Source organism: Phacochoerus africanus, chromosome 1 (genome assembly GCF_016906955.1).
Source record: "Phacochoerus africanus isolate WHEZ1 chromosome 1, ROS_Pafr_v1, whole genome shotgun sequence".
NCBI lineage: Eukaryota > Metazoa > Chordata > Mammalia > Artiodactyla > Suidae > Phacochoerus > Phacochoerus africanus.
Window position 1 is genome coordinate 281,892,556 of NC_062544.1, and position 21,581 is coordinate 281,914,136.

Consider the following 21,581-nt stretch of genomic DNA (forward strand, 5'->3'; position numbering starts at 1 on the left):
TCACCCTATGATGCAAGGGGTCTGTCCTTCTCCCCTAAAAAGTCAAGTCTTGTGCTAGATGCTGGGAAGCTCTGTCCTTCCAAAGCTCTCTTCTTGGAGGTGCTGGGCTAGAGACAGAGGTCCCTGCTCCAATGTCCAGCTGCCACCTCTCGGGGGGAGGGCACGTCCTGCCCACTCTCTCAGCTGTCACGTAAGCACAGAGCTGGTAGGTGTGAGTGGCCCACAGCCTCCCTGCACCCCAAGCTTCCTCCCTGAAGAGCCAGATCTACTTTCCCGGGTCTCTGGGATCTTCAGCTGAGCTGGGCCCCAGCACTTGAACTCAAGGTTAGACACCCTCCACCCCTACCCCACCCCACCCCCACCCAGAGTGCTTCCTGCTGATCACCCAGAGTGGTGGAGAAGGACGGGAAAATAAGCCCTTCATACTTCAGAGGATCATGGAATTTCTGGAAGGTCCAGCTGAGGTGATTCATCTTGACCTCAGGCTTGATTTGTTTCCCCTACTCTTCACTCTTTTAATTTCAGCTCATACATAATCTTACTGATTTGAAGAAAACTCCTGCTTTAAAACCCCCAGTACTTAAAAATGATTAAGTACTACTCCATGACATGGCCAATAACATAGAGTATTCACTTCATCAGGAAAGCAAGCCATGCATACTTGCATAATATGCGGTAAAGGCTGAAACCTCAATTTATTTGCATAAACAAAGGCCTTGGTATCAAACGAGAATGTAGTTAGGCCAAAACCTCCTTTCAACAGTAATGCATCGAGCCTACTTCTACAAAGAGCGATCAGCTATTAATCCAGATTAAATTTTCAAGTGAATAACTTGCGGCACTATGGGTGTTTGGATCCTTAAAGACCTTGATTTCAATGACAAGCTGTAGTGACAAATGCAGCTGTTGGAGAAGGCATGCGTACTTAGGTTTGTTTCTTTCAAGATCATGTATATTGTCATTGCGTTGCATATGGAAAGTGGTAATATTTTTAAAATATTAAATGATGGTCGTTCACTAGCACCCCAGCAATTTTTATTGATTGTCCAGTCAATTACATTTTATCTTAGGTTTTCAGAATCCACCCAAGGCCTAGTTAACTCTTATTCACAGGTTTTAAGAGGGATTAAAAAAAAAAAAAAAAGGCCCTTCATATATTGCTTGAAATTAACCTCAGCTCTGGGAGACAAGTCACATTTGCATAACTTTATTTAATATCTATATGACTATATCTTAATGTTTGAAAAGCTGCTTCTTCTCCTTTCCTTCCTTCTTCTATTTTTCTTCTTCTTATTTTCTCTCTCTCTCACCCTCTCCCCTCTCTCTCTTTATAACCTTTGGGCGACATCTCTCCCTCTTTTCCTATCATTCGCAAAGCAGTGTCCCAAGCTTGCAAATAATAAAACCCATTCATCTCTAATAATTTTCTAGCTAGGCCTATCAATGTCCTATCAATGACCTACCAATCCCTCTGCCCAATAACCTATGTCATTGAGACTTCTCCCACCGGTATTAAGCTGTGTATTTTCACAGGGCAATTTGCTTTTAAAACCAAGATGGTCCATCAACCTAAGTGTTTGTCTGAGTCCCGTTGGCTATGCAGCTGCATTTGTGAACACTAATAGTTAAAAACTGGAAGTCAGTGTTAAGCAGGCAAATTAGCGTAGAATTGCACGTGTGCGCTGAGGTTGTGGACTGACTGTGCTGGGAGAGGACTTTGAGGTCGTTCCATCCAACCCTCTCATTTTACAGATGAGGAAAACAGGACTAATTGACAGCTAGTGATACCAAATTATAGCTCTCCTATAACGAGACAGCAGAGTTAGTAGGCTTCCTAATGCGCTCCATGACCACCAAGATTCCATGAGCTGATGAGTGTGCCGAGAGCTTGGGCATCTTCATTCTGCGGTTTTCAAATGTTTATGTTTCTAATGTGGTATTTGTAATCCCAAGTCCAAGGGACTTTAACGTAGAGGCTTTGCCAATACCTTACTCAGAGCAGCCCACCCCTTTCATCCTCAACCAGTGCTTCCAGTCTGCAAAGTCACTGTAAGTGTCACCCAAGATGCCACTTTATGCTTGGGAGGCTTCCATGGTCTTTGAAGCTGGTTGAACTTCTTTCTTCAACTCTTATTGCTTCCTCGTCATGCTTCTCAGGAGTCAGACCAGGTTTATTTGATATTTTTCAGGCTTGTTCCTCCTATACTGAAGGACTGACCATCAGTCCCTTGACTGAGGATGGAGTTCCTCAAATTTCATCCTCTACTGCTCACAACTTTTTAAAATAATTTTCTCACCTTTCTTCTCCTTCCTCACAACTGGAGCAGAAGCTTCATGAGAAGAAGCATCTTGGCTGTACTTTTGTAATCTCGGTGTCTAGAAAAGTCTGGAAGCTAGCAAGTGCTTGACACATACCTGTGCAATAGATGTGACTTTTCCTCGCTCCCTCCTCTCTCAAGGAAGCAAGTGTCCGCGTCCATTCTAAGACTTACCTCCCAGGAACATCAGTGCTGCCTGGTTCACACTCATGTCTTTGACTTCTGGATCATGTCCTTGCTCTTGCAACCCTGCCTCCCTTAGTTGTCCACTCTGATGAGCTCGCATAGCTGTCCCAGCTGGCTGCCCTTCCTCCAGCTTCTTTGCTGTCAAGTTCTCACTCCTTCTCTTCAATTCAGGAAGTACCCAACATTCTGCTCTCAGCTGCCTTCTTCTCTTGGTGTTTTTCTTTTTTGTAGATCTCATTGACTCATACATGGTCAACTTCTACTTCTTTTGCAGTAGATTCCCAAATCTCCATCACCAGCCCCCAAATTATTTCCTAGAGGTAGACTTCTCAAGTCAGACATGCTCAGGGCCAACCTCCTCATGTTGTCTTCAATACCCTTGGCTTTTCAGGCCAGGCTTCCTCTCCATCCCAGAGTCATTTCAGCTCTTGCTCCCCTGCCACCTCTTTACATCTAATAGGTGTTAGATGGTTATCTGTTGGTAAACCTAGGTGGGGATGTCCCCAAGTTCTCGTATCTCTTAATGGATTGAAGAGCCTCCTTAATAATCTCCCCACAGCTACTCTCACCTTCTGAATCTATCTAGCAAGATGAGTTTGGCTTCTTTAGGTCTGCTAAAAGATCAGACTTTTCAGTTTGATCATCACGGTCTTTTAAAATCTACTGCCAGTATAGTTTCCAGGCTAGCCTCATCCTACCTTTTTACAGCTACTACAGTGATTCTTTCAACTATGGAGACACCCTAGAAGCAAATGGGATGCTTTCAAAAATTACCCAAACTCAAGTTCCTATTCATATGTCTCCCCCAGCCCCCACAAAAGATTCCAATTCACTTGATCTGTGGTAGAGCCAAGGTATTAGGGCATTTTAAAACTTCCCCAGGTGTTTCTTACATTAGCCATAGTTGAGAATCATTGATGTCCCTTTGATCCACTCAGATGAATGTACTTGGAAAAGTACTCTACCATCGCCCCATGATTTTTGCCTGGCCAGTTCCCCTGGAGGGAAATTCTCTTTGCTTTATTCTGCTTCCTGGAGAAAATGCACAAAGACTTTTGTGATTCTTCCTTCTAGGAAGGATCAATCCTTTTCCCGGAAATCCTTAGTATGTTTCCATATGTTACATGCATTCACGTTAGCTGGAAAGACTCCGTGATAGATAAGGACGATATGGAGTGTTAGAATAAGACAAGGTCCCTGTCTTTACACAGCTACCTATTTTGTGGAATGAAGGAAACATAGAAAACTACAAATATTATACATTTCATGATAAAAGTGAGGAAGCATCCATGAGATAGTGTTTAGACATAAAGACTCTATTCTTCTTGGTATAGTAACAATTGATATATATATCATCCCTCTATTAGATGATTTATATTTGAGGGTAAGGACCATGTATCATTCACTTTGTGTGTTTCAAAAACCCCTGTTCTATGATAACAGGGTTTACAGAATCAATGGATGAGTGAGAGTGAACCAGTGAATGAATGATAGGTCGGTGATTCGGAATCACTGGGAAGTCGTGGCAGCTTCAAGGAAAGAGTGCCACAGTTCGGTGCCTGGCCAGGGTGCGGGGTGTTCCACTGGACTTCAAAGACTCACGTCACGGCTTTCAGTTCTAAGCTACGTGTGAGTTTTATAATTCCCTTCAACCATCCGTTCCATAGCTGATTTTATTTTTTTAAAATTTTATTGAAGTGTAGTTGGTTCACCATGTTGTGTTCATTTCCGATGTATGGCAAAGCGACTCAGTTATTCACGCATGTATATTCTGTTTCATCTTGTTTTCCATCATGGTCGATCACAGGATAGTGAATATCGTTCCCTGTACTATACAGTAGACCCTCGTTGCGTGTCTATCCTACATATACTAATTTGCACCTGCCAATCCCAAACTCTTAATCCTTCTCTCCCCTACCCCTTCCCCCTTGGCCACCACAAGTCTGCTCTCTGTGTCTGGGAGTCTGTTTCTGTTTCATAGATGTGTTCATCTGTGTCCTATTTTAGATTCCACATATAAGTGATATCACATGGTATTTGTCTTTTTCTTTCTGACTCACTTCACTTATGATCATCTCTAAGTCCATCTATGTTGCCGCAAATCCCATAGTTCAGTTTAAGTGGTAATAGGAATAGCATATTAGAAACTAGGTCCCATCTCTCATGACTAGAAGGTAGTAATGGACAGCCCAAAACAACACTTAGCCCCTTTGATTTTAATAAGCAAATCCCAGGGGTTGAATGTGATGTTTTGACAGCTGATGGGAAGGACTAGGGAGGAAAAGGGAATTGGAAGGTCTGCCCATCCTACAGATCCAGCAGCCTTTCTTCCTTCCCTCTCAACCTTGCCATGGTCTTCAAGTTAAGTCTTTGGGCCTCATCAAGATGCCACTGAGAAAATAGCTAGCAAATGAAGAAAGTCAAATAGAACCCTGCAATAATTTCCAGGCCAGCTGTGGGAGAGAAAGGTGCAGAATTAAACAAGTGATGAACCAGTGAACATGTGGAAGTAATTGTGCTTCTCCAGTGGAAACCTCTAATCCATCAAGGAATTCATCACACTCTAAGAAGCAAACCATTCTCGGGGAGAAAGCCATATCTGAACATCTGTGTACTCTTTGAGGACATGAGTGAATCACAGCCTAAGAGTCACCAACTGAGTGGACTAGTAAGGGGTTAGTCCAGCTTCCGGGAACATCTGAGTCAGGACAGATAAAAGGAAGTGTTTTTAATCCAGAGGATTTCAACACCAGGGCAGCTCATTTCCCAGAGGGAGAACAGTGTGCAGGTATAGATCACGTCAAAGAAGCATTGAGAAAACTCCACATGTGATGATAAATGCATCAAAACCGCACACGTATTTTGGGCAATGTCCTTGACATTGATTCATTAATTTGTGGATTATTAATCCCTTTATTTACTTACTTGTTGATTCATTTATGGAGAATGAGTATCTCTGTGTGAGCATCTACTGTGTGCCAGGTCCTGGGTTACTACAGGTTCAACAATGAACACGGCCCAACCCCTGCTCTCAGAGAACTTTGATGTTATACTTTATAGCAGGTTCTTCAATGACCATTGGAGGGGGGAAGTGAGCCAGGGGAGGCACCATGAGGACAATTAAAGGGTCTGGAACTAGAATGGGCTTTTCAGGCAGGAGGACATTGGTAGAAAAGGGGGACATTAGACGTGCAGTGTGCAGCGAAGCGAAAGCAGCTCATCATTGTTGAAGCATGGACAATGGAGAGGACGTCCAGAGATGGGGCCAACATGGCAGCCAGAAGACTTGGAAGTAGGATAACAGTGAGATCTGAAGAACAATTTGAGGGCTGGCCCAGGGAACTGACATGGACAAGTTCAAGTTTTTGAAAGGTTATTTTTGGGGTAAGAAAGATTGGCTCTGAAAGGGAGTCAGACGGGAGAGGGGTCAGGAGGAGCCAAGGCTGCAGTGAGCAAGGTCAAGCCATGAAAGGGCAGAGGAGCGGGGGGCGAGGACAAAAGTTATTAAGGAGATCAAACTGGACACCATGTGGCTGTGGTCATGAAGGAAGGGGGAGGGGAGGCACAGTCCAGCATCTTTGGAGCCACTCACAGGCACGCATAACACAGGACAAGGAGCAGTTCGGGGTGAGAGTTGCAGGCAGCGCCATACAAGACACCTCTAGGGAACACTGACTTTGTAGGCACAATACCACCCGTGTCTCCCATCAATAAACAGTTGTGTGTGTCATAGGGGACTGAGTCAAAGTTCACTCCACTCAGCTCATCAATACGACCAATATGTAGGATTGTTGTGTTTTTGAGACCCCAGACTGCTTTTCCAGAACTGGAAGTTTCCAAGCTCCCTTTGGGTCCCTTCATTCATTCACTTAGGCGTACATTCACCAATACTCAGCCTCTGCTAGAGCCTAAGCATAGCATATACCAGGTAAGGTATGGCAGCTCACGTTCCAAGAAGAGGCAGTGGGGTGTGATGGATAACAAGCTGGCTTTTGAGTCATAGAGACCTGGATCTAAATATTGTCACCACTTCTGATGAGTGGTGAGACTTTAAGCAAACTCTTTACCTTATCTGAGACTCCAAGACTCCGTTTAATTATTTTGACCAGAGTTTTACCAGAGTTTCTCTGTGTTCAGAGTTAAAATATATGAACTGCTGACACAGAGCTGATCATCAATGTTCTCTGCATAGGTAGTTGTTAGTGATATTAGATAAACACAAGTAAACAAATTCTGCTATACTGAGATAAATAGCCCAAGAGACAATAGCACAGGGAAGAATTTAGGGGAAACTCCTAACCCGTGAGAACAGGTAAGGAAAGCACCTACGTAGTCTCAAGAACTAGACAAGAGAAAGCAAGTAAAGAAAGGAAGAAGGTTTTACGCAGATAGCCTGCGATGTTTCAGTGCATTGAATCCATCAATAGAGGACCAACCCGTTTGGTCCACTGAAGGTCATTCAGCCAGTTGCTGGCTGCAGGGTGGCTGGTGTTCACATGCCGTGATCACAAGGTCAGGAGCGGAGGCTTTGGCTTGTAGGTGACGGGGGTAGGGATATCACTGGGCTGGGCAGCTGAGAAAGGCCTTAGAGAGATCACTGAGCTTGCCCTGCAGGAGATGCTTTAGATAGAGGACGACTTGCTATAGTCCATGAGGAAAGCGCGTGCCTCTAAACCAAGGAAGTAGCAGGAAGAGAAGGAAGAGGTAACAGTTTCAAGGGATGTTGCGATACCCTAGGGGGAGTCAGTATCTTTCAGGGCCTGAGGGTCTACAGGAACTGGGGAGCTCACTTGCAATGGATAATGAAGCTAAGCTGTGAGCAAGCAGATTCGACCCAGTCTCCATTCACCAACTTGCTCTGACATTCCAGGAGGATCTAGGAGGGAGAAGCCAGGTCTGGGCTTCCTGAACAATAAATAAAGCTGGCATCTCTTGGCAGTCCCTGGTGGGAATGGTTAAGGATTCATCATTGTCACTGCCGTGGCTCAGGTTCACTTCCTGGCCTGGGAACTTCTGCATGCCATGGGTGTGGCCAAAACAGGAAAAAAAAAAAAAAGTGGCGTCTCATGCCATGGGAGTGAATACCGGAGTGTGTTCAGGGAGAAGAAGATGATTTGGAGTGTGGAACCTTGCGGAAAATGACATTTTAAGGAGCGGTAGAGGAGGAGGAGTCTAAAATGAAACTGGAAAAGGGCCAGAAAATAAGGAGAAAGTGGGAGAACAGCGTAGAAACACTTTGAAAAGCTGCGGAAGTGTCAAGTAAAGGAGGGATTTGCCCACTGGCTGAACTGTTAGTGCCTCTGATGGAGCAGGGTGGTGGCAGGGACTTCTTCCCGTGGGTTGAAGAGTCCTCACACAGCCACGGAGGAAGAGGGGACAGAATGCCATTTCTTTCCTCCTGCTCCACCCCAACCGATCTTATTCCTCGAAGCTTGGCTTTGGGATGCAAGGCTTTCTCCATAGCCTGACGCCTTGTCTCTCCCCCAAACCCAAGATAGATGTCTTGGCCTTTCTCATTTCACAAGTCTTGTTACCAGTGATCAAGAGGAAACAAAGAATGGCACACAGAACAGATAAGCAGTTTCTGCCCAGGTATTTCAACCAGGATCCTGTTCCCAATTTCACCCCCTGAAAATGGAATCTCGCAGCTGAAAATAGGACTAAAGAGAGATCCATGATAAAGCATTCAGAATTGGCCAACTAGCTCTAAATTCAGGAGCCAATTCATCTAACGAGGCCAACTTCAGGGCCCCTTGGAATTTCCTCTTCCATCCTCTTGCTTCCATTGTCCTTGTCAATCTTGAACACGTGTTCTTGGGGATTGAGGTGGTTAGAGGCTGAGTCCTGTTGGGCTTGAGTTACCTTGATGTGGACGGTGGGCCTAGGGTCAGAGGAAGTGTCTTTCTAGTTCAATTAAATATTTTTTAAATAATTGAGACTATGTGTTATATTTTTTATTTTATTGTATTTTACTGTATTTTATTGTATTTTATTTTATTGCCGCACCCATGGCATATGGAAGTTCCCAGGCTAGGGGTCAAATTAGAGCTGCAGCTGCCAGCCTACGCCACAGCCACAGCAACAAGGGATCCGGGTCGTGTCTGTGACCTACACCTCATGGCAACGGATCCTCAACCCACTGAGCAAGGCCAGGGATTGAACCCTTATGGGTACTAGTTGGGTTTATTACCACTGGGCCAAGACTGGAACTCCTCTAGTTCAACTATACCTCGCTTTTCGATTGACACCAATCTCATACTATAGGCGATATTCGATATTTGAAAATGCATTTGCAAACTCTATGGCATCGTAGACCAGCTCAGAAATTAAGCTATAGCACGTGATTCAAATTAGACCAAAGGAGTCTTTCAAAAGTTGTATGGGACACACAAACATGGATTCCTGGGTAGACTTTGTGAATTCAGAGAAACATCTCATCTGTCAATAATGTGTTTGTGTTTGTGTGTGTGTGTGTGTGTATTCACGCATAAATATTCATTGGGGGCTGTGTGTGTGTTATTTTTCTTCTCTTCCTTTGGACAAAGAGCATTTGTAACCCACTGACTCCCCACGTCAGGGGCCCATTAGGGTGAGGCTATCTGGGGGTGGCCCTTGTCAGTCAGAAACTCCTGATTTAGCTCCCTTCTACTTAAAGTTAGCGCCACAGGATCTCTGAGCATCGGGAGTGGTCAAGACCTTGGTTTCTTTCCAGCTGTGCTTCTCATAAAGGAAGTTTCCAGATACAAGCCAAGCAGTGGAAAAGAATTGCTGACTACAGGACTGTTTTGTAATATTGGACGGTGATTTATAAACAGAACCTTCTTCTTTTTTTTTTCCTTTTCTTTTTTTTTAAACAAAGTCAGCTAGAACTTTCTCTCGTAGGTAAAGCCACATGCCTGGCCTTCTCCAGAGCTCTCTGTGAGGGGTCAACCTTTGTGGCCCCAGAGCTTCCTTTGCTTGGAATGAGTTACCTTCTCTCCTACAATCTAGAGTAGCCCTAGTTATGGCCACTCGTGGGGGATAGGAGAACAGAGTTACTGGAACCACCTCCCGTGTTCCATGCTGGGTGGGGCAGAGGAGAAACCAGAGCTGCCAAAGACTGACTGCAACCCAAAGTGTAGCTTCCTCCAGCCTCAGCATCCCATCACCTGGAAACTTGTTGGCAATACAAATTTTGGGGAGTTCCCATTGTGGCTCAGCAGGTTACAAATTCAGCTGGTATCCATAAGGATGCAGGTTCAATCCCCAGCCTCGCTCAGTGCATTAAGGATCTGGTGTTGCCATGAGCTGCAGTAGGTCGAAGACATGGCTCAGATCTGGCATTGCTATGGCTGGGGCATAGGCCTGCAGCTGCAGCTGCAATTCAACCCCTAGCCTGGGAACTTCCACATGCTGTGGCTGAGGCCCTAAAAAACAAAAAGCAAAACGAAAAGGCAAAAATGCAAATTCTCAGGCCTCAGCCAGGCCTCCATTGGAATCTGCATTTTAACACAATCCCTAGGGAACCTGCCTGCCCATTGAAGTTTAAATAAACATTGGTATAAAGCAATGGATTCAAAAATGTACAATCCCCCTACACACACACACACACACACACACACGAACACTTTGGGCCATATAAGCACCATTTATAAATATATAAACTTTTTAAAAAATTTTATTAGAGTATAGTTGATTTACAGTGTTGTCATTTTCTGCTGTATAGCACAGTGACCCAATCATATATTTATATATATTCTTTTCCTGATTATCTTCCCTATGGTCTGTCCCAGGAGATTGGATAGAGTTCCGTGTGCTGTACAGCAGGACCTCATTGCTTATCCATTCTAAATGGAAGAGTTTGCACCTACCAACCCCAAACTCCCCAGCCACCCCACTCCCTCCCCCTCCCCCTTGGCAACCACCAGTCTGTCTTCTATGTCCATGTATCTTTTACTAATATCTGATGTACATTTTTCAATATGCACAAAATACAATTGTTTAAAAGGATAAATCTGAAGCTAAATTTGAATAATTCTATTACTTCATTACTGTGTCTTCTTAGATTACTGGGTTACAATACACTCGAGGCCCTCACTTCAAGGAAGCTAATAGCCGAAGGGGTTCTTAGGACACTTTATATATGACAGTCAGTGTGCCTAAGGTTTAGTGGATCACAAAACACACATAGAAAGTGGCGCACCAGGATCGGTGGCATCTTGGGAGTGCTGGGATGCAGGTTCAATCCCTGGTCTGGCACAGTGGGTTAAGGATCTGGTGTTGCTGCAGCTGCAGATTAGGTGGAGACTACGGCTGGGATCTGATCCCTGGCCTGGGGAGCTCCATATGCCACCACAGGGCAGCCAAAAAGAAAAAAAAAAAGAAAAAAAAAAAGAAAAAAAGGAAGGAAGGAATTTGTTGGGCTAAGCTGAATATCTTTATGCCTCCCATAGGTAAAGCCATATGCCCAGTATATGCATTTATATTTAGTGCTTCTTGATTTCATCAGGTTGAAAAAAGGAAAACTCATTTTCCCTCCAAAGTAAACCATTGTAGGCTATTCTTTGTGCCATGAAACAAAATAGGTCTAGTTCGGTTGTTTAAGTCAATGACGTGTTTGGCCTCCTCTCCTCTCTGACGCGCCTAGTTTAGAACCAGCTTTCCCTCTGACCTCAAACACACATCCGTGATCTTGGCATGAGCTCCATCAGTCACTGAATCTGGACTGTTCTAAATTCACTTGAACAGCATCTCAGCCCACCCTGTTCCTCCCTCAGGCATTACATTCCTACCAAGTGGCAGGCCTTGCACTGGCATTAGGGCGAGAAGACAAATTGATCACTCGCCCTACAGAGCTTGATCTGAAGAGGAAAAGAAGTTTCAAAAGAGATGATTACAGCCACACACATGTTACCATGAGGTGTGGACTTCTTGCAAAAGGCAGAAGAGAGGAACAAGAGGAGCTCTTCCTGGAAGCTGGAGGAGGTGACATTTGAGTTGGGCCTTGAGGGATTAATAGGAGTTTTCCTCAGGGCACAGGGCACAGAGAAGGAACGGAGGTAAAGGGACCTGCCTGAGCAAAGGCTTTGGGCAGGAAACCTGCTTTATCAGCATTCCTCTTGGCTGAAGTGCAAACTTTTTTCAGTCAATTAAATGAGAACATTTAAATTGACATGAAATAATAATTCTAAACCCTTACTGAACAGTCAGCTCTCAGATCTGTACAATTGAAACGACTCTGAGAGTAAATTATTTCATATGGTTTGGCCGTGACAGCGTGTGGAAAGTTTCTCAGTTGAGCACAGTAAGTACTTCTCATTTACAGTAAAATCTGGAATGTTTGGGAATGGTCTGTGTAGGGAAATTGAATTTTCAGATTAACTGCATAAAAATGGAAAGTCTGGTTAAAAAAAAGAAAAAAGAAAAAAAAAGCACCTTCCTAATTTTGTTTTCCTTTGAAGAGATAATTGCTGTTAACATTTTAGGACATTTCATTTTAATCTTACCTAGAAAGAGAAAAAGAGAGCATTTTACCCTGCATTTTCAGCTTTATTGAATGCCTTTTAAAATTTTAACATGTTTAGTATTTTGCCATGACTTTTAAAGACTACATAATATTTCAGCTTATAAATATTTTATAAGTGTAAAATCATTTCTGTATTGTTGGTGATCCACGTTGGTTTGGAGGTTTTAATTTTATGACAAATGTAGAGAATACCCTTGTATATAATCCTTATGCATATTCCTATGAATTCTTAGAAATTTACTGGGTCAAAAATTATAAATAAATAGTTTTAACTTTGGGTATGCATCGTCAAGCCTTCCCTGCTCTATTGTAAACTACATGAAAGTGAGGACCAAGTCAGTATTTTTCCTGCTGACTCTCAAGGCCCCTGTGCAGCACAGCCCCTGGCAGGTGCTTGAGAAACTCTTGCTAAACAAATGAATGTATAATTGCTGAAACCATCTCCAAGTTTTTTCAGCTTTAACATTTTTTTTTTTGAATTGTATATTTATAAATGTCACTGTTTGGGGAACAAGGGTTCTTATTGACATAGAAGAACTTTCTGTCACCTGCAGTAAATATGATTTCCTTTGGGTAAGTCATATTTTGTGCATCCTGTACATTATAAACATATAACGACCACAGCTAACTCTTATATAATTATTCGTGTAAATGGGAAGAAGTTTATGCCACTTTCTGTATTTTAACTTCACACCACCCGCTCACAAAAGGGGGCGTGATGATTAGCACCAGCCGGCAGGTAAGAAAACTGAGTCTCAGAGGGGTTAAGTAAGTTGTTGAAAGTCACACAGCAGCTATTAACAGAAGCAGGTCCCTGTACTCTTAACCTTTACACTACACTGCCTCTGAAGAAGTGTTTAATTTTTTTTTTAAGTACAGGGGAGGTAATATTCAACCTGACCTTTGAAGAACAGGTGGGAGTTGACAGAGAAGGAAAAGCTGGAGGAACACCCTACGCGAGGACCAGCTGCCCGTCATGGAGCCATGAGCACGGTCATGAAAAGGCAAGTACGCACCCAGGCTAAATCCCAAAGGCACAAAGCTGAAGAGGGAGCGAGAGCCAGGGCTTAAGAGGAGCCTTTTGCTTTACAAAGGTGTTCAGGATTTAACCTGTCAGCAGTGGAGGCTGCTGGAGGATTTATTACAAAGGGGAGTATGCTGTCTGCATCAGCCCTCTACAGATGAGTAAGCCTTCCTTCTCCGTAGTAAGAGTTGTGATGAAACCTCGGTAATATAAAGTTGCATGCAACTGAATAGAGTATTCACTTTAAAAAAAAAATCCAGCTTCACAGTTCTGAGAAACCAGCCCGGGAGGCTGTGAGGTCAGAGGATTGCGTAGGTATCTGAGCTGCTGTTTCCTCCTGTGTTTCTATGTGAGAAGAAACAGTACCATTCCTTCCAGGGGCCGGGGTGTTGGGAGGATGCCCCGTGGGCACGGTTGCTGCAGGGACAGGAGCTCCAGCGGGCAGGGTGGCGATCTCATGATCCACACTAGCGCCCACAGCGAGGTCCTCCTGGCAAGGCGGGTAACTGCGATTCTGTTAAGCCCTGGACTATTCTTCCAGAAGAAACAGTGTGTGAAAGGCTGATTGTTAAGGATGGCAGGAGAGAGTTTATAGGGAAATCAATCAACAGAGTCAATAGATTGGCCTAGGTCTGTGACATCATCAGAATTATTGCGTGTAATTCCTCACTTACTGCGTGTGGAAAATTCTCCCCCGGCAGGATTTACACTCAGGTCCAGGGAGCCTGGAGAGATGAGGAGCAGAATTCGGGAGGGTCCAAGACCCAGGACAGGGGAGGGGGAGGGGTGGAGGAAAGGACTTTTTTTTTTTTCCTCTACCACCTCTAACGCAAAGTTAGACCTTTTTTTAAAAAACTATGAATGGGTCATACACGACCCTCGTGTTGGCCCCAATTGTGACTTTGTCAGAGTGGAAATCAGAGTATTTCAACAAGTGGTTGCTTCAGAGATCTTGAAATAGCCTTTCTGCTCACCACCCTTTCAAAACGCTAGCTCTTCCTAATTAGCACTTGAAAGAGAAGCGCCTTTGTGCTTTTAACACATTTTAATGAGTGCATTTTAACATTACCGGTGTCTTTTGTAGTCCTGTTTATTGTATTTTGATCTAGGTAAACACATTCTGAGAAGGCAGTCCTAGGTCTTACCTGGCTGCCAGAAAGGATCATAGCACAAAAATGCTTACGAATCCCCAAGCTAAAATATGACGAATGAGATGAGATTTCCTAGACTTCCTGACACGCTCTGGGGCACCACGCGTGAAAAGGCTGCATTGTCATCCCACAGTAGTTCCATTTATTTCCGGGATTCCTAGTCCTGGGAAAATCGGGGTTGCTATTTTTCCAAGATAGTTGCCTGTACATTGAACCTTGTCTTTGAGGGTTTTTTCCTCAGCTACTCTTCAGAATAGATTTGCTTCCCCTTAGGGATGCCATTTAGCAAATAAAAATATGGGACTCCTTTGTACTGTATCTATATAGTACATAGATATGAAGTTCAAGTGAACAATGAATAATTTTGAGTATAAGTATATATCAAATATTGCCTGGGACATACTTAACCTAAAAATTAATTGTTGTCTACCTGAAATTTAGTTTGAACTCAACGTTTTGTATTTTACCTGGTGACCCTAAAAACAGAATGGCGCCAACCTCTCCCAACTAATTACCTAGAGATGGTCAGAACGTTATTCTCTTACACGGTTTACTGATGGAAATTAGTCAGCTGCCAAAGGTCTCAGACTTTAACTGTGAAGGTATTTTGAAGTTTGAAATGTTCTATTGTCATCCAACAATCCTAAACATTTATGGTTTCAACTTTGGGACAAGCAGGCACCTTGGAAATTTAAATTGACCACCATCCAAGAATTTTGGTATCAAGTGCATTCCCCGGAAATCCCGTGATATCCAGTTTCTATATCAGAGACATGTGGTCAAAGTTTAGACTGACAGGGAAACTGAATTTCAAAACCTTTTGACACGCACCCCACTGTTAAATGACTTGGTTCCAAATCAAGCAAAAGTCATAATTTCCTTTGACTGGGATGAGATTCCACTTGTGAAAATAAGGGGCACAGAAATCATCACAAGGAAGAATTCCACCCTCGTATCCAGGTGAATCACCCCAAAGTCCATTAATCATCAATTGGAAGAGGCCAACACTTTCACATGTATCGTAAATGGAAAAAAAATAAGTCGGCATGAAGCCAGAAAAGCAAGCCACCCTGAAACCGGTGCGTATATTTAGAATGTGATACTCTTTCTATATTTCTATGCCTTCATCCTAGCAAAAAATAGTATAAATGTGAGACAAGAAAAGATAGAGGTGGTGGTTACAGGCGGTGGGTCCAAGGTCTTAATGAGTGAGAGATTTATTTGGGGGAAACTTTAGCTGAGTGTCGCCAATTGTAGGAGGCAGATGCATTATAAAAATGCAGTGATTGGTTCTCCGGCAACTTTTCAGCAGAGAGATGGGGGTTTAAGAAAACGACTTTTCTCGCTTGCTTTCCATTTCTTTCTTCCTCTTTGAAATGCCCTGTTTGATGTTGCACTAAATCGAACGCCCTAAATAAAATACTTGCTTCTCTACAATAACCGCCTGCCAAGACAGATGCCTCCCGTTCTGACTTATTCGGGTTCTGATCAGACAAACCCAGACGCTCCACATTTTTTTCGCCTTATCTAAATAAGGGGCCATCCAGAGCCGTCTTGTCTGTGTGACATTTGAACGAATCCAGACGAGAATAGTAAGTAAGATTCCAGGAGCTAGTTAAATTGCTTCCCTGGAGGGAACACTGGGGGCAGAGCCTTAGGGAGGCAGGCAAATGCAATCCAATCCGCCTTGTTTTTCTTTTTTTTATCTTCCCCCCCCCCCCGCCCCCAGACATAAATTTTCCTGTTTTCCCAGTCATCCTGCAACAATGCATGTCCAAGCCATGCTGTGATTAGAGGGGAGAATATGCTTATGACCCAAGTTCTTCACATGTTGGAGCACGGAGAGACCGCGGATGGTAAACCAAAGGAAATTTCCATCTGCTTTTGAGCGGCTGCACATTCTTAGTCTATAGGAAAGTTAGCTGTTATTAAGTAATAATGTTCAGCTGCAGCTGGTCACACGTAACAACAGACAGATGTATAATGTTTTATTTGGGTTCGCCAGCTCTCTCCCAAATAAAGGGGCTGAAATTAAACTGTCTTTACAAAAACATTCAGCAAATGATACCCTGATTCCAGGGCTCAGATTCTTTGCCATGGAAAATGGAAAAGGAGCCTCCTAGCGAAGCCAGTATCTGTTTAAACTTGTCTTTGCCGAAAGAAAGGTTGATGTTCTACAGAATGAACCAAGTTGAAAAAGAATCTCTGTCGAGGAGTAAAGGATATAAATGATGCAAACCACACGAAGAGATGGGAAAGGATTTTTTTTTAGTTACTTATGGAATTGGAAAGAATAATTATGGAAGGGAAGGATAGGGACAAGGCTAAGTCGTGGACCACAGAGGCAACGTGGATGGTTAGATGCTCACATGCAATGTAAAACGAGGGCTAGGTCTTTAAAAAAGCACTTGTTGCTTTTCCAGTAAGGCCAAAGATAGACCTTGCCAGGTCCCCAAGCCATCACTGACACCTCTAGCCACATAATCCTTTTGGAAGCTGGGTATTTTAAAGACACTGGTTCTGATTCAGTGGCTGGGGTGTGGGACCCAGAGCTGGCATTTTCTGATGAACATTTCTAAGTGATTCTGATGCTACATCCTTCTATTACAGGCTGCCCTGTCTCCAGGGTCCCCTAATGGATAGTGCATCTTAAGATAGTTCATGACCACAAAGAGTTATATTTCCCCATCAAACAAACTTACACGCACAAAGGTGTGTTTCCAGCCCTATTCCTGCTGCTGGCTCAGTGACCCGGAACAAATCACCCAACGTTTCTGATCTTCTTTCTCCCCAGATGTAAAGTGCAAAGTTTAAACCTGATCAGCACTCCTTGGAGTGTCCCCAGCATCAGGTACACGCCAGATTTACAGAGTTAAGCATGTTTCTTGGCTGTAGAACACCTTGGACCCCGTAATACCCAATATGGGCAGTGTGAGTCTCCAGTGGGTGGAGACAGTGGGATGCTTGAGGCTGGGTGGGCAAATCTCTCCCACATTCCCTGGCCACAAATCGCTTTATTTGTGGAACGCCTGCACCGTACACTCAGAGCACTGAAGGCTAAGGTCCGTCCAGCTTCAGCTCTCTCAGCCTTAAAATCCAGAATCTTCCCTCCAGCCTCTGATGTTCTTAGCCAGTGAACCCCGAAAGCTGGTCCAGGACTATACCCACCATCCAAGGAAGACCACTTGGAGCAATTTTAAGCCAATTGCTTTCCTTTTCCCATTTTCATTTGTCCCCTCAGGACCATTCACCTGAGCGTCTATTGCCCAGGACACGGTTCCCTGTAAACCGAAAACTCCACCCGGCAGCTGCCATATTTGTATATTTGGTCCCTTTGACTTTCTCTTCCTCCTCACACCGAAGGGTATGTTCTTTTGCTTGGAAGTAATGAGACTGAGGCGTTCCCATTGTGGCTCAGTGATAACGGACCCGACTCGTATCCACGAGGATGTGGGTTCGATCCCTGGCCTCACTCAGTGGGTCAAGGATCAGTGCTGCCATGAGCTGTGGTGTAGGTTGTAGACGTGGCTCTGATCTAGCGTTGCTGTGGCTGTGGTGTAGGCTGGCAGCTGAAGCTCCGGTTTAACCCCTAGCCTGGGAACTTCCATGTGCTGCACGCGTGGCCCTAAAAAAGCCAAAAAAAAAAAAAGAGAGAGAGAGAAAGTAATGAGACTGCACTTCTAGGCAACCCAGCTTATGTGCTTGTGAATTTCCCATATGCTCTATGGAACTCTAAGTGGTGAAGCGGTGTTCCAGGTGTGGTCTCAGCACTGGCTGCCTCAGCATCTCTGGGGAACTTTTTAGGAATGCATATCCCCAGGCTCTACTCCAGACCAGCTGAATCAGAGACACTGGGGCCCAGCCGTGTGTATTCCAAGACCTCAGGGTGATTCTGACGCTCATGGAGAGCTTGCGTTATAGAGATGACAAGGATTACAGACTCAAACAGATCGTGTGCTACCTCAGTTTCCTTACCTGGAAGACAGGAATCATTGTATGACCTCTTTCAGAAGCTGAGTGTGAGTTAAATTAATACTGGGCACCTTGTATAAGCAACAAATTGATGACAGCTATTTATCCTAGGAGGGCTGCTAATACCTAACGAGCAGCAACTGATTTTACGCCGCCTTTAAACTGCATCAGGAGAAGTGATGCTGAGTTCGTTTTGATAACAGAGGTGCGCAGAGGTTAGGTAGGAGCACAGGTGTGGAGACAGGCACATCTGGTTTGCCAGTGAGGTCGTCTGTCTCTTAACTATATGAACATGTATGTCAAGTGTCTCATCTCCCTAAGCTTAGTTTCCTCATTTAGACAGTCTAGAAAATACTTGCTTCACAAGGTAAAGAGAAGGACGAAAGAGAATTCTGCCTGTCATTGCTTTGAAAAGGGCCTGGTCCCCATCCCAAATGAAGACTCTGGGTGACATAATGTGTATTTGTCATTACAGACCCTGAGGCCATCAGATGCTTAACCAAGGGCTTCTCGCTCCACAGAAGGAGCTAAGGCCCTTACATCTTGCCCTGGAAAATTGTCATGATACATTTAAGTGCTGATTTAGAAGTAATTGAAGGAGAAGAATGACTCACCTTTTCTATGCTGTCCTTGGGGATCAGGCGAGACTTTTCTTCCCATCAAAACCTTGTGAGATTTATTTTTCTTTTTCTAGTCACTGTTTAGCATAGACCAACATTTGTAGTTGACCTAAAGGGGTATTTCAAGACTTGATAGTTTTCTTTAAATACAGTACCTTTTAGAAGAGGCATATGCTCTTCAAATACAAAAATATATGTAAGCGCATGGCTGTGGTGAGCCTTTCACTAGGTTTTGCCCCAGGAACAGACAATGGCAAAAATGCAGCAAGGCAACAAGAGTTTTTTCTCAGCCGGGTTACAAGTCAGCTTTGGACCAGCTGTACCTCAGCTCCAAGTGTCTCCAGAGGAAGAAACAGGCCAACCTGAGCCTCGGCGGAGAGTGGTGGCAGAACCACGTGGTTCCCACGCTTCTGCCCAGTCCCGGCAGCTCACACGCCATTGGCCGAGGCAGTCACGTGGCCGCCTCTGACACAGAGGGGTGAAAGTCTGGCCCCCCATGCCCCCCACAGGGAAGGGTTCTCATGGAGGGACCCGCAGAGAGGGGCAGCAAGGCACTGGAAGCAGCAAATGGCCACGCAACCACAAATGACCAGGGCTCGACCCATGAGGTTGCAAAAGTCCACGCCTTCAAAACATGGGTCCTTAGGAGAGAGGAAACGAGGCTGTAAACGGGCCTTCATCTCGACAGGAGCCTCTGCTCAGGGCCTCTCGCTCCTCAGGGAGAAAAATATCCAACTCCACAGCCTCCCCCATGCCACCACTTCTTCCAGCCACCCTCGATCCTCAGTGGCCCGAGAGAAAAAACAGGTTTGCAGAGGGCAAGAGTACGTTCCCAGCCGGTAAAAGCAAAGGGCCACCCTTTGGAATCGCCGAGCGTCAACGGGGGCCACCTTGTTCTCTTTTAGTGAACATGTCCCGTGCTGAGGCCACCTGGGCAAAGCCATCCGTGTCCTCAGCTGACACTGACAAAGTTGAGAAGGGGATTAAGAACGGGGAATCCAGCCACCCAAGCAAGTCCTAGGCTGCTTTGAAGAGCAGGTGGGGAGGAGGGCACGAGGCCAGCGCCCAACCAGCCCAACCAGGCCGCCACCCCGCCTCCCCCGTACATGTGTTTCTGTGGCCACAGTCACAGGATCCAAAGAAAGGATACAGCTAAGGCTCACTGACTTTATTTTCCATTATTTTTAAGCCTTTTGAGTTCAGTCAACCCCAAATACATTCCTGGGAAGTGCTTTTTTTTGACTTAATATTTAAACCCGTTGTACCCTTAAAGGGACATTTCATCCAGGTATTTGTAGCAGAGAGAGAGAGAAAGATCATCAAAACATGGTTTGGGAGTTTTTGTCTTGGCTCAGTCGTTAACGAACCCGACTAGCATCCATGAGGTCGCGGGTTTGATCCCTGGCCTCACTCAGTGGGTTAAGGATCCAGCATTGCCATGAGCTGTGGTGTAGGTCACAGACCCAGCTGGGATCTGGCGTTGCTGTGGCTGTGGCTGTGGCCGGCACCTCCAGCTCTGATTAGACCCCTAGCCTAGGAACCTCCAAATGGCCCGGGTGCTGCCCTAAAAAGATAAAAGACCAAAAAAAAAAAAAAAAAGATAGTTTGGTCAGGAATATCTGACATCCAAGAAAACTTTGTAAGCGATTTTTTTTCTACAAACAAGAAGCTGTTTTGCCAGAGCTTTAAAGTCAGATGCCTCAAAATTCTAATTTTGGTCCAGAGTTCTGGTTGGCTTTGGATTTTATTCTTCTAAGCCTCGCCACCCTGTTTGAAGGTACGTGAATGACATGACCTGAAGCCGGACTGAGAAACTCCAGGTTGAGGGAAGAGCTGCCTCCCTTTACAAAATTATTTCTCTACAAAAATAATTTGGGATGTTCCCATTGCGGCTCAGGGGTAACGAACCTGACTAGTATCCATGAGGACACAGGTTTGAACCATGGCCTTGCTTAGTAGGTTAAGGATCTGTGTAGCAATGAGCTGTGGCATAGGCTGGCAGCTGTCGCTCTGACTCCACCTCTAGCCTGGGAACTTCCATATGCTGCAGGTGCAGCCCTTAAAAAAGCAAAAAAAAAAAATATATATATATATATATATAAAATAGTAATTTGAATAGGCTTTGAATATACGAATATCATTTGAATACATTTTATTCATTTACATTTTATATTTTGAATGAATAGACTTTGTTAGTCCACCATGGAACACAGAAGTCTTTCCCAGAGCACACAAACTGGAAACTTCTAAAATTTGACTCAAGTATTCTAAATTTTTATTTTTTATTTTTATTTCCTTAGTCTTTCTAGGGCCGCCTCTGCAGCATATGGAGATTCCCAACTAGGCACTGAATCGGAGCTATATTCGCTGGCCTACACCACAGCCACAGCTACGCTGAATCCTTAACCCACTGAGCGAGGCCAAGGATCGAACATGCATCCTCATGAATGCTGGTCGGATTTGTTTCCACTGAGCCACAATGGGAACTCCAGAGTTCTAAGTTTTTAGAGGGTGTCAGTGTTGCGCTAACTAGGAGAAAAAAAAGTCGTTCTTCAATCAGATGTTTCTTCCCCTAACTAAACATCACATGAAAGTTCACTGGATTATCTCATTGCTGAGAGTTAGACACCCTGTAAATACAGGTTGGCTAGTAAAAGCGGTGGGTGAACATCTATTGCGAAAGTTAAAGACTTATTGGTGCTTAATTTTGCTTAATATTTCTACAGAATTATTTATGTTGCTTTATAATATATATTTAATATAAATAATGTGTTATAAATCTATATATTTACTGTAATATTATAG

At 44.3% G+C, this 21,581-nt stretch overlaps 1 protein-coding gene across 5 annotated transcripts in view; it reads left to right on the forward strand.

Annotated features, from left to right (window-relative positions):
* The window catches only part of KCNJ15 (potassium inwardly rectifying channel subfamily J member 15), a 46,327-nt gene that overhangs the window by 13,958 nt on the left and 10,788 nt on the right, over positions 1–21,581 (forward strand). For 2 of the 5 annotated variants that reach the window (XM_047796545.1, XM_047796552.1), the window contains one exon: positions 12,884–13,013. The gene's annotated coding sequence lies outside the window, so the exon portion shown is untranslated. Of the gene's footprint in view, positions 1–12,883; positions 13,014–14,522; positions 15,264–18,530; positions 18,826–21,581 lie in introns of those variants that run through there. The other 3 variants (XM_047796560.1, XM_047796568.1, XM_047796575.1) reach the window with 3 other exon arrangements.